The 16,071-nt window shown below is 43.5% G+C and overlaps 1 long non-coding RNA gene across 1 annotated transcript; it reads left to right on the top strand.

Moving 5' to 3' along the window:
• The first annotated feature begins 7,088 nt into the window (after window positions 1-7,088).
• Window positions 7,089-10,114, top strand: LOC146821178 (uncharacterized). Its single transcript, XR_014963125.1, has 2 exons — window positions 7,089-7,347; window positions 7,609-10,114. It is a non-coding gene; the product is annotated as an uncharacterized LOC146821178 (long non-coding RNA).
• Window positions 10,115-16,071: the final 5,957 nt, after the last annotated feature.

Below are 16,071 nucleotides of genomic sequence, written 5' to 3'. Positions count from 1 at the left end.
TGCTGGTCACAGAAAGGAGAGGCGCGAACAGTTGGAGGAATTAGAAGCAGGGGTATCCGCACTTGAAGCCAAATTGGTAGCCTCCCATACTCCAGAGATGGCACATAAATTATCCATTAAAAAAAAGGAATACAGTGCTGTTGCTGCAGAGGCTGCTAAGTCTCAGTATCGAGTGACCCAGCATCGTATTTATGAGGTGGGGGATAAAGCCAGTAAATTGTTGACGTGGTTAGATAAAAGGGAGTTGGCGTATAGATGGGTGACCCAGATAGAGGGTCAGGAGGGAGAGGTAATAAGTGACAGGACCGAACTAGCCGGGGCCTTTGCAAGATACTTTGAGCAGGTTTACACATCCAGGCAGTCATCGACCCAGGCTGATTCCGCAGAGTTACTTGTCACCCTGCCGCTACCTACCCTGGACGCACAAGAGGCGGAGAACCTAGAGGCTGATTTTACAGTCAAAGAGGTCACAAAGGCCATTGGCTCTCCACAGTCGGGTAAAGCTATGGGCCCGAGTGGTCTTCCAAAAGAACTATACAGATCCAATGTTACTACTGTTGCCCCCTTCTTAATAAAAATGTATGAGGAGTGCCGAATTCACAGTGTTTTGCCTGCTACACAACGATTAGCTTCCATTGTAGTGATCTATAAAAAGGGTAAACCCCCGCGGAACTGTAGCTCCTCTCGCCCCATTTCTTTATTGGACCCGGAAGTCAAAATCCTCGCCAAGCTCTTGGCATGATGCCTCTCTCCATGCCTTCTTAAACTAATACACCCCGACCAATCGGCCTTTATGCCCACTAAAAATACAGCATTGAATCTACGAAGGTTGTATGGAGTGTTTGGCAGGGCCGCCACTGTCCAAGAAGACACCATTATTAAGTCCCTTGATGCCAAAATGGCCTTTGATATGATAGAGTGGCCGTTTCTTTTCACCGTACTTTAGCGATATGGCTTCGGGGGCCGATTCCGGACTTGGGTGCGTCTCCTTTATACTGACCCCTTGGCACGGATTTCTATTAATGGTGCTCACTCTGCATCCTTTGTCCTGGGGAGGGGTACGAGACAGGGTTGCCCGTTGTCACCCCAGCTTTTTGCCCTGGCCTTAGAACCCCTGGCGATCTGGATGAGGGGAGACCCGCTCATTAGGGGATTGAACTGGGCGCCTGATTGGTCCGATAGGATTTCCCTTTACGCCGACGACATTTTGTTGTATCTGGCCAGACCTTCTTTCTCATTGCGTCATGTCCTCCATATATTCATTCTATTTAAAAAATATTCTGGGTATACAATCAAATGGGTTAAGTCCATGGTGTATGTGTTGAGCGGGATCACTCCGCTTTTACCAGTGGGTTGTGAGGCCAGCATAGAAACGGACGGTTTTCAATATTTCGGAATCTACGTTACGCCAGACTCCTCTGTCTTTTACGAACGGAACTTGTTGCCCCCCTTGCTTCATCTCAAAAATTATATCTGTGACTGGAAAACATTGCCCCGTACATTGCTGGGTAGAGTGGCCCTGTATAAGATGATGGCTCTTCCCCGGTTTTTGCATGCTTTGCAGAACACGCCATACTCAGTTCCTCCGCGGTATTTCCAATTAATTGACTTCGAAGTTAGGGCCCTGCTCTGGGATTGGGGTGCCCCCTGTATTGCTCGTACCAAATTTACAAAGAGCTGGTACGATGGTGGTATTGCCCTGCCTGATATCAGGTCTTACTATTGGGTGTCCCAATTAGTTGTTTTAAATCACTGGGTTCATCAACCTGTTTCTGACCCTGCTTATAGAATGGACCGTCATAATATGCTACCTGGCTCCTATCTCAGAGCACTTTATGGGGGTACTCGTTATGTACCCAGGTTTACTCCCACTTCTTCTACTGTGGATATATGGCATAAAGCTACACAGGCTTTGGGATGGAGAGACAAAATAACTCAAGTTACTCCCCTGCTGGAATCCGGCCGCTTGGGTATGCTCTCCCAGCAGCCAGGATTCGATAAATGGGATTTGATAGACCTTTCTACGGTCGGGGACCTGTGGGCGGGTGGTAAAGTGATCCCCGTTACCGATCTGCAGAGAGATTATGCACGATAGAGAAACTTTCCGTTACCTGCAGGTCAGACATGCATTGTATAAAGCCATTCCTAAGACCTCGGAGGTACCGGTTTCCTCGCCTCTGGAGGACAGGTTGTTGGACGACTATCTCTGAGAGAAGGCTAACTCACTGACTTCTCAATCCTCAATAAAACTCCAGATGCTCAGGATAAATTGCGGGCTAAGTGAGCTGATGATGTCGGAGATCTGGATGACGACGACTGGAGGGAAGCGCTGGCATCTCCTCACGAGGTACCGATCCGTTCACGATTCAGACTCATACAACTCAAATTGGTGCATCAGACGTACTATACTAGCTCTGTACTGGTCAAGATGGGGGTGCTGGGATCCCCCCTTTGCCCGCGTGGTTGTGGCTTCGAAGGTAACCTATATGCATCAATGGTGGTACTGCCCTGTCTTACGGAAGTATTGGGAAAAAGTCATTGGTGGTATGACCCGCGTGTGTAAGTCTAAAATAGACGATTCCCCCTGGATGTGTCTCCTTTATATATGGGATGCCACGGATTTGTCACGGACCGAGCAGGTGTGAGTTACGCTGGGGTGTATGGTGGCGAAGCGTAACATTGCAAGAACATGGACGGGTGAAGTTCAGCAACGTCACAAAGATTGGGAGTTAGACATGGATTGGTGCATGCAGGCTGAGAGGGTGGTTTACGAAAGTAGGGGTTGCCCACAAAAATGGTACAGAATATGGGATCCATGGAACAAAAGTAGGGCTATGCTGTGTGCCCCTGTTGTCCTTCCTCACTCCCTAGTGGTAGACGATGAAGATATTTAAGTGCTAAAATGTGAAACGTCAAAGTATGCTCTTTTTGGAATGTTTCCCACCGCCTAAATGTTTATATTCACTGTGTGTTGACACTCTGTACTGTGAAATTATAGTAATGTACTGATTTGTTTGATTTGTATGATTTATGTTTTATGTTTGAATAAAAAGATTTATAAAAAATATAAAAAATAAAGTTTAATGCATACTGTTAGCCTCCTTATCTTTCATAAAATCCCAATTCTATAATCAGTGTGGCATTGGCAGCCCACTGAACGCCATTTTGGACTTTTCATGCCATCACTTATGCATGCTTCTTCATGTCTGAATTTGATGCGAGACCGTCTTTAGTGCAAGGTTTAATGTTACAGAAAATGCGGAGTGAAGACACAAAAGCATGTCAAAAGTCTCTTTTTCACGGTGATCTCCACACCGGTTCCACGTAATTAAATCAGTCCTGCTTGCCCTGTCGTTGACATCTACCTACACATGTCATGTCAGACCCAGTCACGGTATTAGACAGCTATGTGTTAGAAACATGCTTGCATCTGTCATGAATTATGCATTGTACCAGAAGAGCAAACACGTGTTTTTTTCTAGATAACAATTAATATTTTGTAACTGGAGCAGAAATGTTATCTTTGTATTACCTTTTATACTACATAGATGCAAAATAGCTACTTTACCTTCGGATACAATTATTATTTAGGTATTTATTGCATTTTACATCATACAATTATTATTAACGTTAGAAAGAAGTGCTTTAACTGTTAGAAACAAGTGCTTTAATGAATACTGTACCCGGTTTTTGTATTCTTATAAACATCGATTTGTTCTGTTACGTATTGATTTATAGACGTTTTCTGAGAAAAACATTGGTAATTACTGATTGAAAAACTGTTAATCAGTTCGTGTTTTTGCAGACACAAACGGTAAACATATTTGCTCCAGCAATATTTTATCAAACGTTTATGTTTTGATATAATTTTGAAAGTGAATTTAATAAAAGCAACAATATATGAAGTATGCATGAAATGTTCCCATGAGGAGTTCTGTTGTGGCGTGTTGCAAATGCGGGGGCAGAGCTATTTGCTTTGAGGTTCAAGGTACTTTATCTTTTTGCTCGATTAATTAAAATCATTGAAAATCATCACAGGATAATTTATACTCATAACAGACAAAGGATATAAAACGGAGAATGCCATAAAGTCAATTTCATATATCAGCATTTAAGACCGTGGACACTTTGATCGAGTAAATTAATTCCAGCTAAAAGGGTAAAGTCTAATCGATCCTTCAGGGACTCTTGAAAACCAGAGAGAATAAATATTGAAGCACTCTCAGACCCAACATGCAGCCTTGTCATTGCATTTCATGTGTAAAAACCATCCGATCATGGAATTTTAGACCATGTATATCGAAAAAAGCTACTTAGGCGGCTTAATTTCCTGTCTTTCGGACTCATCATTGTGTGCCATCCGTTTAAAGTGCATGTGCTACCAAACCTCTGCCCTCAGAGAACATATGGACCTGACCGTAAGCAGGGCTGGTTTTAAGGCAGTGCGACCGGTGCGGCCGCACTGGGCGCTGACCTGTGCAGTGGGGCACTGACCTCAGGGGAGGCACTGTGTTTATCAATATCTTATGATTGAAGAGATGAGGAGCTCTTTTTCTCAGTGGTAGTGAGAGAATACGAGGAGGCGGTCATGGGGCGAGGGAGGCGCCAAAAGTGATTGTCGGACTGTGCGTCACCAGCGCTAAAACCGGCTCCGACCGTAAGAATACCAGGAGCGGCCGTCATAACCAGCAAGTACGCAGCCCTGCAGGGTATAGGCAGATGCCTGAAAAAACACTAGTGCTTTTTAGCCACTGCATTCAGCATGGATACCACCACCTTCATGTGTGTTATAAATCTTCCAACCAATTGGCCTGATCCCCAACACTTCTCCAGAGCAACTTTGTAGGTTCTGATATCTAGCTGTCTGAAAATTGGAACCAGACCATAACGTCTTGGAACAAGAATAGTAGTGCATACAGATTTAATGTGCTGGAGAGTTTCCAGTGCTGCTCCACAACCCCTGTATAGCATTTCCTGAGTGCCTGTGAGTCGACCATATCTGTAAGCTTTAAGCAGAATCAGCTCCAAACAGAAGCAAAGGAGTTGGGTTTCTGTAGCTTGATGAAATGGACAAGAAAAATAAGATGGCAGCAATTAGAGCTGGTACATGTCGGCAGATGGTATAATATTAGCTCTTGCCTAACGGATTGCCTCTAGGTCATCATGGGCAGATAACAGCCTTGCCTGCTTCAGCAGAATCCTTACTAACTGCTTCAGTGGAGAAGACAGTTGCATCAGATCCTTGGCTTGAAGAACCTTGATTGAATCCAGGTAAAATGTATTTAGATCTGATCCCTTGTTCCGAATTATATTCCATAAGAGCAGCTTAAGCGAGCCTTTTTCTTCAGTTCTCATTTTCGCGCAAAGAGGAAGGAATCATCCATAACCAAAGTAATCCTGCAGTGTCTAGTTGAACTCTAGATGAATATGTGCCTGCTCTGTGCACTTTGGAAGATGCAAAAGGCGACTGTAGCTACGGCATTGCGCACGATACAGCCAGGGGTATAATCGATCCTTATATACAAGTGATCCATATGTCAAAGTAGGCATCAGCTTATGTTCAATGATTTTGCAGATAACTGACAAATCTTGACCAAAGAGACAGCTATGGAGGCACTGAACAGCAAAGGTGAGAGAATTTTCTACTGCGATCAATGCTTCAATCTGTGGAGCTGGCTGGCCGCGACAGTTCAGGCAAACACCCTCATATTCTATTGAATCGACTCTTTCGATGCTTTGATCATTTAGATACCAGGCGCCAAACCTTATTTTCCTGTTGCCAAAAAACAGAATCTTAATGTTGGATGTGTTAATACACAGCTTATTGGCTTTACAGTAGACTGCTAATGTGTGCAAAGATCAGTGTAGTCCTATTGTGCTTTGATCCATAAGGATGGTATCGTCCGCATTTTGCAAAAGATTTAAGCTGCTGCTCTCAATTTTAGATGGAAATCCCTTCTCTAATCTTTAGTGGTAGGTCAAATTAGCCAAATATAGATTGAAAAGAAAGAGGGCTAGGATGTAAATTTGCTTCAGGCCTTTGGTTGTATAAATCACCAGCAAAGTGGCCCATTTTCTGCACACTCACACCTTTACCCATGTATTTGAATATAGGCTGATCCTGGACATTAAAAGTCACACAGGGATGCCCCAGGCTGCTAGTTTGGACCACAGCTGGCCTCTGTCAACTTTGTTAAAGGCTGTAGCAAAGTCAACACATACACAATAGTAAGAGTTTGCCCACTTTTTCGTAGCTCATTAACCTCCATCCTTCTCACCCTTCGAAAACAGGTTTGAGTGGAAGAAATAATATTTTTATCAGATGCCCATTTTTGGAGTTCCTTGTTTAAGATTTTTGCAAAGCATTTGCCCTCCACATCGAGTAGAGCAATTAAACAAAAGTTCTCTGGCTTGTCGTGGGAGCCCATTTTGTGGAATGGTACTAAAAGAGAAACCCTCCAGCTCTCCAGAACTTTATTCCTGGTTAAACATTTGTTAAAGAGCGGGGTGAGCTAGGGTAACCCCTCGGTTCATGGTGCCATAAACAGGCTAGCTGGGAGGCCATTTGGACTGGGGGCACCTGCCATGTGCAGATTGACGCATGTGTCCAACACCATCGCCTCTGAGTTCACTCAAGTACCAGGTGGATCGCCTGTATTACCAAACTCTCTATTGGGTACTGCATCAGTTTGTTGAAAAAAGGAGTTGGCATATAGCGTGGTGATATAAGATGTCTATTGGGGGTTGTTCCGAGCCAAGAGTTTGTGAACCATTCTCCAGAATTTTTTGCGTTCTTTGATGGCTTCAAACACAGCAGTCCATTGCTCATCTGACAATTCTCTTCATAATGGCAATGATGGTATCTTCTTCGTCCATTCTTCAGTTCTTCTTTCAGAGCCAAATTTGTTTTATTCTTGATCACCACCCTTATGCTCTTGTTTAATTGTTTTTTTAGTAATATGAGTGTAATCCCGCAGTATCTGCCGACAGGATTTCCAAGATGGCAGCAGGAGGCGGACACCCGGAAGAGGGGGTCAGTGCTCTAGTTTCGAGCGTGGATACAACGGAGAGCGAGGAGGCAATAAGACACAGCTGCGGGAGTGAGGAGAAGAACAGGGAGTTTCACGAGGAAGGGGAGAAAATGAGAAAGACGGAAGAAAGGCGTTGGTCGAGACCCCAGGACCCAGAAGGCTACAGAGACCAGAACGAGAGCGGCGAAATGAGCAGGTCGGCGGGGAACAGCAGACTAGCACCAGGAGGCACTGTGCAAGAGTCATACCAGCCAGAAGGAGAGAAGGGCGGTGTGACTCCCCTAGCCACAACCCAGGAGAGCCGTGGCTTAAAAAAGTACCGTTTTTTAACCTCTTCTCTCTGGGCAGGTGGAGGAACGGGCACCCATAGGGTTCGGGGCACGTTCTGCATGTGCATGTACACCGCGCACTAATTAGGTGTGGGTACAGCAAGGCGCTAAGTCAGGGGTTGCGACTCGTGGTAAAAAGCCTGCATCCCTGGAAGAAGTGAGAGCACCCTGGGTGAAGGTGACAGTTAACCACTACATTAAGCCAGCCAAACCGGCTCCTGACAATTTTCATATCTGTTTATTTTAAGGGACTCAGACCACCGCTCCTCTTCTGCTGCGACGGCCCAGAGACCGGACACTAAGGACCAGGAACCCGAAGGAAAGGAGTTCTCCTGGAAGGGCTCCAGTGAGGAAACTGACCCTACAAAAGACACTACTAAGGACCCTGTTAAGAGGAACCACAACCTTTCTTCCCCCCCTTAGTCCGTATCATACTCTTCTGACTGCTGTTACTTTACTCTTATAAATAATCCATATACACCCAGTCTGAGAGTCCTATATGACCTAAGTGACCACAAGGAACTAGAGATTTTTTATGCTCAAACAAAGAGGGCGATGGTGTTCCCTCCTCCTTGAAACCTGGGAGCCAAAGCTTTAAGAAGCCAAATGGAGAAGCTTGTTCAGCCCTCAATTATGTTTTGACGTCCCTTCAACAGAGAGGATTGAAGGGCCACCAAGCAACTGCTTGCACCGCAACATGTGGGTACCGTACTCCCCACCGTTTCACTCCACCACCCTGGTCTCAATGATGATGCTACTTCCAGCTGACATCACTGCTGCAGTCTACACCATGGTCTGCTACACGAAGCATCGCCCCATCCCACACCACAGCGGCGGCCTAACGACGCCAGCCCCATTGATCGCCGATCTCTGCTGGACGCCTTTGCTTGCACAGTGACTGTCAGCACTGTGATGAGCATCTCCCCACTACGAACCACAACCCTGGACACAGCGATGTCGCTGGACGACTGCCACTGAGATGCTGCCTGCACCTCGACCTCAGAGCTCCGCACAACACACCACTCCGCTTCACACCACAGCCCCGTCGCCCACCACCGCCAGCCCATTCCGCCGTAGTCAGCTGGAACAAAAGCTACGGTTTAAAGGGTCTTCCCATACCGCAGCAGGGCTTCACTGTCGTGGTTGGCCATGACCGTGGGATTTGTTGATCCACTCCGCCGTGGTAGCCCCAGAAGGAGCTATCCACTTCAAGGAACTGTTTGTAAAGTCTATTTTTGCTGCATGAGTATTTTTGAATGACTGTATGTTGTTGTTTTTATTATTTTGGTCTTATTTTATACAGATAAATATTGGATATTTTTCTAAACAGATGTAGTGTCTTTTTGTAGTGTTTTCACTGTATTACTGTATGTTCTGTGCAAATGCTTTGGACACTGCCTCTGAGAAAAGCCTGACTGCTCGTGCCAAGCTATCAAGGGGTTATTCCAGAAGTACAACTCCCTTATCCTGACTAGCAAGAAGGATCCCTACTTGGACAGGTAACAACCTGCCAACGAGAGACCCCCACTTCCAACAGTGACTGCCTGTGAATCCAAGCACATTTGCACACATTTTTGTCCATCTTAGAAAGTGTTAAAGCAATAATTCCTAGATCGCCATGAATGCACGCTTTTGCATGTTCATGTGCGGTGGCCAGCGTGTAATGATTTTTTGTTATACTCTTTGTCATAATATTTTAATTTATTTATTTATTAATGTTTCTTTACAGGCCAGAGTTTTGATGATGTATGGATGAGGTCCAATCAATAAGGGATCATAACTAATTGCAAGTAAACAAAATTATCTTGTATTGCACTCATACTTTAAGCAATTCATTATACTGACAGAGTCCTTTGATCTTTGAGACGCTTTGTCACTATTTTTCGTTTTGCATAATATACATACTAATTTGCACTGCATATACAAATACTTAAAGTGTGACCTTCACATTAAGTTAGCCACAGTTAATGTTTATCTCAGTTTGAGTAACTCATGTTAAACTAAATGTTCTGCATCTGCTGTGTATTTCTCCTTTCTCAGGAGCCAAGCTGCAGTAGTTTATGTTAATTAGAATGTAGCAATTTGTTTTTATTCCTATGAGAATTGTTTATCTATATGCCTTCCATAAAGAACGAATAAAGAATTTCCACACCAGTGCTGAGAACAGGCCGACAGGAATGTATCATCATGCTACAAGATATCTCTTGAAGGTCAACAAGCATAAAACTTCCATTGTGTGATGGTTGGTGAGAAGGTTAACCCCACATTGTGAAATGTTCAATCCTGATTGGTCTCCTCTCCCTGAGAGCCTTAGGGAGTTTTTCATTTTGAAGTTTCGAGCAAATTAGTTGAAGATACCTCTTTCCACTCTCTCGAGAAAAATACATTCAACTTTGATCCTGCTCAAAGAGTTAAACTCCTGACCAAATCCTTTCTCAATTACTTAACTGAATCTTTATTTGATCCTGACTTTTGTAAGCTTTACTTGCTGACACCTTCGACTTGACTTCTCTAATGAAATTCCTGATTTCCTCCTAGTTTATCATGTTAGGTGATCATGCCATCAATGTAAAGTGAATTGCCTCAATTTTGCTCAATGATAATACTCATCCTTTTGGTTGGTTTTGGCTAATTTGAATTGATTTGATCTATATAACAGAGACATTTACGTAACTGACTATTTATCTTGATAACCTTCAATTATTTGAGCTTGTAACTTTGTTAATCAGCTAATAAACCTTCAAGGCTTGCAAATCTATAACTTTCTGTCATCTTTGTGAGGCCTAATGTGCTTTGCTGTCATTGATGTATGATTGATTTGTTGATTTTAAGCCTCAGCCCGTGACTAAAAGTCAATTCGCTCGAGTGCAGCTTATACTTGAGATTGCACCAACTATATGGTAACACATGACCATTCCCATTGAGGCTTAGAGAGTTCAATTTTGCCCCAGAGACTGTTAGAATTTCCCCTAGCCCAGTCCCGTCCCTGAGGTTCATGGTCCAGATTGGTGTATTGGCAGTGTTCCAGCATTCCTGAAACAGTTGCAGTGATCTAGGAGTATGAGTATAAGTGGGATTATCCATCTTTGATTGTGTGTTGTTGAGCGTTGCAGTGTTTGCAGTTTTGATGAGGTAGTGCGTTTCGCAACCTGGTGTCTCAAGAGTAGAAGTGATATTGTGACTGCTGGCAACCAATACATGGATGGGATGGCCATATAGTATGCTCTTGGGTCTTACACACTGAATAAAGACGGTTAAAAGGATTCTATAAATGATGTTGCTTCAAGCCTTTTGTTGATTGTTGCTGATGTGTGGGAACAGGTCAGTAGTTTTCAGGAGGTGTTCCTGAAAATTAATAGGAAGGATGGGCGAGAGCAGGTTGTGTGAAGAATCAGGATGAAATTTTTGTGTCGGCAGATGGGAGAACTGTCTTGCCAGATGCTATGTTGTCTGCAATGGCTAGACATTTTCTTGACCTCATCCATATATGGTGAGACGCAATGGTTCACTTGTTTAAGACACACTGGTTTAATCCCCGTTTTTTGTAATTGTTGAGAATTTGTGTCACTAATGTGTCAACTGCTAGCAGTTAAATGTGGGCAGGAGCACGGTGGCAACTGTGAGTTACATAGGGAGATAAGGTTGTCCTTTTAATTGCATGTAGCTTGATTTTGTTGAGATGCCTATATACACCAGACTCTGCTACATCTAAGTTGTAGGTTGTATCTTTTCCTGTTGGGTGGAAGCATACCCGACTATGAGGAATGAGAGTCTCACTGTAGCTAAGCTGTTATTGAGGGAATTGATCCCTCACTTTGGCCTACCTGTTTCTCAAGAGTCAGATTGTGAGACAAACTTCTAGAATTAGGTGATGAGAATACTGTTTGTAGCCCTCCACGTGGATCAGAGGTTTCATTGTAGTTACAAGCCTGAAGCATCTAGTATCGTCGAACAGATCAATGGGACACTGAAGTCCCTCCTTGCTAAAGTGTATGTCCATGTCCCTTAAGTGGCCTGATGCCCTTCCTTTGGTACTGACAAGTCTCCGAAGCACACCTGATAGGAGGACAGGAATGTCCCCTCCCAAGATCCTCTTGGGGATAGCCATGAGACTTCCTGCTGTGCCTGTAGCTACACTTGTGAATATTAGATGATATGGTGCTTGACTGCTGCAAAGCACTGGCTGATGTGGTGTGTTCTATCCCTCATCAGGTTGAGGCTGCTAAACCTGTTCCAAGCTAAGAACAATGCCATGACTTAGATGCTTTTAATTGGGTCCTGGGGAAGAAACACATCAGGAAGAGCTGTCTGGTGACCCGCTGGTGTGGCCCCTTTCAAGTCATTCTTGGAAGGAATACTGCTGCGAAGTGTGGTGGCCTACCAAACTGGGTACATGCTACTCACACATGAAGAGTGAGACAAGCAGGCGAAGAGGTGATGACCACATCCTCGGATTTGCAGACTCAAACTCCAGAGCACCCTGTATGACCAGAGCGGGGAGAAGAGTGTGACCACATGTCTCAGAGCCAACCAGAGACAGGTACTTAGCCTATGGTGTATGAGTTAGGAGCAACCACAGTGAACGAAGCTGAAGAAACTGTAAACAAGAACTCTGAGCCTGAATAAGGATCAACCAGTGCAACCAGAAGGGGCTAAGAAGAGAAGGTGGCCAAGGAAGCAGGAGAGACTGGGAGCTGGTGTATCAGAGAAGTGCATCCCAGAAACAGTCGACAAGGAAGCAAGTGAGCAAAGTAACATTGATGGTGAACAGCCAGTAGTCAGGAGATCAAAGAGAACATGTGTTCCTAGTTGAATTTACTCAGCTCCTGAATTGACATGCTTTTAAGAGAGTGAGCCTGACTGGAGAATACAGCAATTCTTAGTCTTCTTTATCATCACGGTTGTTTTGAATATTGTTGCTCAAATTTTGATTTGGCGTTTGATGTTGAGCCTCTGTACAAAATTTCAATCCTCAATGTAATGCGAGATATATGGAAAAGGTCAAGTATATATTTAGGTCTCAAATAGAGATTAATGATCTCAATTTTCATTAAAAAAAGATAACATGCAAGTTGACTAGACCTAAGTAGGATTTCATTGAAGGATTAGAAGACCGAAGGGAAGGAAGCACATAAAAGGCAGGGAAAGAAACGTATGAGTGGGAAAAGGAAGATGAGAAACTAAAAGTTGCTGCAATACACCCAAATTTGTGTTTAGATTGGCAACAGCAAGGAAAGCTTTGATTTATGAGGAAAAAGGAAAAGATTAGAAACCCTCAGATGATGAGTTGGAGTTAATGTGTGCAAAGATTTGATGTTTTGGGAGATCCATTGTTTGGTGGAAAGGTTCATGTTATTTGTGGAATTTATTATGTGTGTGGGAATAATGTATATTTCCAGCTTCCTGCAAATTGAATAGGCAGCTGCTATTTAGCTTTATTGTTCCCTAAGGTGTGTCATGTAGATGAGATAGATGATGATGGAGTAATGCTTCATGGGACAGTTAAGCTTAGGGTTTCACAAATAGTTGGTGACAAAAAAGGGACCTAGGATATCCTGGAAAAAATTGAGGAGAAAGCCTGGGGCGGGGGATCTAGTTCTTCCTGATCTGTTGATGTACTGCTATGCTTTCCATCTTAAGAACTTCTGTATGTTAACTAATACACTAGATAGATCTCCAATGGGTATATTATATGGGGCAATGCTTTGGGCTTTGGGACAGAGCCACTCTCTGTTTAAATGGCGACCCGAAATACTTCAAAAAGGTCAGGTTGAAACGGCATTAAGAACATGGGTGTATTCCCGAAAGAGGTTTAGTATCCCTTATTACACGGCTTCGGCATCAATTTGGGACTCCCAGCGATATTGGGTAGATCTCGGAGCAGGTTCGGGTTTGGTGGAATGGGAAATATTAAGGGCTTGCACTAATGGTCAGCTAATGAGATAAAAAAATTATCAGCTGAGATCATGGTGGGCCACCCAAGAATGGGCTGAAGAGAACGAAGAGCCATGGCTGTAACAGGTGATGAAGGACGGCCCCTTTAAGAAGGAAGTTTCGATCTGGTATCAGGCCTTTTTGGAGACCGAGGATAAGAACTTGCCAGATTTAACTACAACGTGGGAAGGGGGAATTGTGGAAGGAAATCTAAGGCAAATATGGCAAGTATCCTTTTTCACATTATATGTGATGGTGAAACCTGTCTCACTTAAGAGAAATCATCTGCTTACCACACATAGGATATACTGATCTCCAGGCAAGCTTTCAAAAGCCACAGGAAAAGAAATCAGATGTCCAAAGTGTAAGTTCCCAGCCGACGGATGACATTAATTTTTTTATGCTATGCCCGATGATAGCCCCCTTTTGGGCATCAGTATGCAGCTTTATCAACGAGGCCACAGGATTAGTCCAGATGCTGGTATGCGGGCAAACCCTCCCTTAATGAAATTTGTTTTTTTTATGTGGTTTTGTTGGCGAGACAAGAGTTATGTAGGCTCTGGAAATTTGCAAATGTCCCACTCATAACTGACTGTCTTAAAAATATAAAGTATATAAGCCAGATCGAATATAGCTAGCGACCCTCAAAGCTTGGAGAGGGTCTGGCCGTATTACTGAGATTGGCAACAAAAAAGGGGATCCAATGATTAAGCTATGTATGCTGGAGGTCTCTGTTTTTCTCCCTTTCTTTCTCTTGGTGTCGAGGGAGACTACTGTGGAATCCTCTCCCATTGTCGGATGTGAGCTGTACCAGTAAGAAAGTAATGGCGGGATGAGGACAAAAACAAAACAAAAAAATAAAACAAGAGCAACAAGAGAAGAGGAGTTGAGAGGAGAGGAGTTGGCCTAATGGCTTGGGCGGTCGACCTTGAATCTAGGGAACTAGTTTTGAGTCTCAGCAATGACGCTGAACATCCTGTGATACTGGGCAAATCACTTAATCTCCCTGTGCCTAACAAAAATGAATGTGTCCTCATGTAATGCAACTGGTGCTATGTAAAGCGCTCTGATACCCAATACCTTCAGGTCAAGTTTGTGCTATATAAAACTCCGTAATATAAAGCAAAAAAATAGTTGGTGACATCCTTGGTGCTATCATTCCTTCTGTTGTAGTTGTTTTGAATGACCTGTAGATTGGAAAGCTATCTACATTGGTTGATACTCTTGCATCCAACACAGCCGGAACATTAACACTGAGCTTGTGGCAATTAGAGCAATGTTTCTACAGAACAGACTTGCTTTAGATACCTTACTCGCAAAAGAGGGCAGAGTCTGTCACATTATACACACCCAGCAGTGCTGCACGTATGTACTTAAGAGTAGTGCCTTGAAGGGGTTGGAGGCAACAAGTGGCTGGTAGGCAATTAGGAAAGGATTTTCCACAGTTGGTAGGTGGCTCATTGGCATTGGTAGTGGACTATTAGTAACTATATTGACCCCATATTGATTAATGATAGATTTCTTACATGCTTGTTTCTTGATATCACATAAATTAACAATATTTTTAAGCATGAAGCTTTTTGGATAGTGTTCTCTATAACTATCAGTGTGTTAGGATTTCATCTGTGCATCTATGTTAACACTTTGCTGACAGTTATGTTGTCACCTTCCATCCAATTGGAAGGACCCACCATACATACTGTACACATCGTTCAATTCATTGTGAGAAGTACGAAAAAGGCATTAATTTTTGCCTCGAAACAATTCATTGAAGGAACAAAATTGGAAGTGGTGGACTCATTTTCCTGCCTTGGGTTTCTCTTTGATCACAAACAACACCAGGCAAGCTATGGTGGTTAACAGGAGGCTTATAATGGAAAGAAGTATAGGGGCACTGTCCAGATTCTTGAAAAGATTGGGAACAAAGCCAGTGGATGTAATTAAAAAGATCTACAAAGCAAAAGTCACATCTGTTGCAACTTATGGGTTTGCTATCTGGGGAATTGCCAGTACCCAAGCTTAGCAACAAACTGAAGATTGTTTTTGGCAGCGCTTGTTGGGCCTCCCTAAGTCTTGTTCTTCATATATTTGTCACCAGGACTGGACAGTCCTTTCATATTGGACATGATCCATATTGCTCCTCCAATTTTGTGGCACTCGGTATGGAGAAGGTAAGACTTAACGTTAACACATAACATATTAAATGATTTACTAAACCTTGATGGCGTAGCTAAAGTTAAATGGTTACAATATATAAAGAAACCAAAGCAAATGAGTCTGACCTCCTCCCGGAATAAGGGTCACACCCCCCAAAAAAACGTTTGAAAAGATGAGTCCAAATACTACATTGTTCAGCAAGAAAACACTGCAAGTACTCACGGCGCACTGATGAAATATTAAAGGACTTTCAAGGTTCACCAAGGAAGTCAGGCCCTAGCCAGGAATACTTGAGGTTCATCAGGACCCGGAAAACGTAGAAAATGTTGGCAAAATGGTGCCTTGTTCTGAACAATTTCCCAAAATATGACTGAAAGGCAACAAGTAATACAGGAAGTTAAAAACACACAATTTCATGTAACCTATAATTTTTAGGTCGAACTAACCAGTCAGGCCAGCTGTGTGGTTGCAAAGGACAAATTGTGCACTTTCCAAGAGCATAGAGGGGCTTACACCCACCTATTGCTTACCATTGGTTGGCTTTACCGTCATTCTCATTTGGCTGCTTCTGATTCCACGCAATGGCTTGCCTTTTCCTTCTTGGGTCTGTCCCTTCTGTG

The sequence above is a fragment of the Triturus cristatus genome, chromosome 6 (genome assembly GCF_964204655.1).
Source record: "Triturus cristatus chromosome 6, aTriCri1.1, whole genome shotgun sequence".
In the NCBI taxonomy this organism is placed as follows: Eukaryota; Metazoa; Chordata; class Amphibia; order Caudata; family Salamandridae; genus Triturus; species Triturus cristatus.
This window is presented reverse-complemented; position numbering and strand designations above follow the sequence as displayed.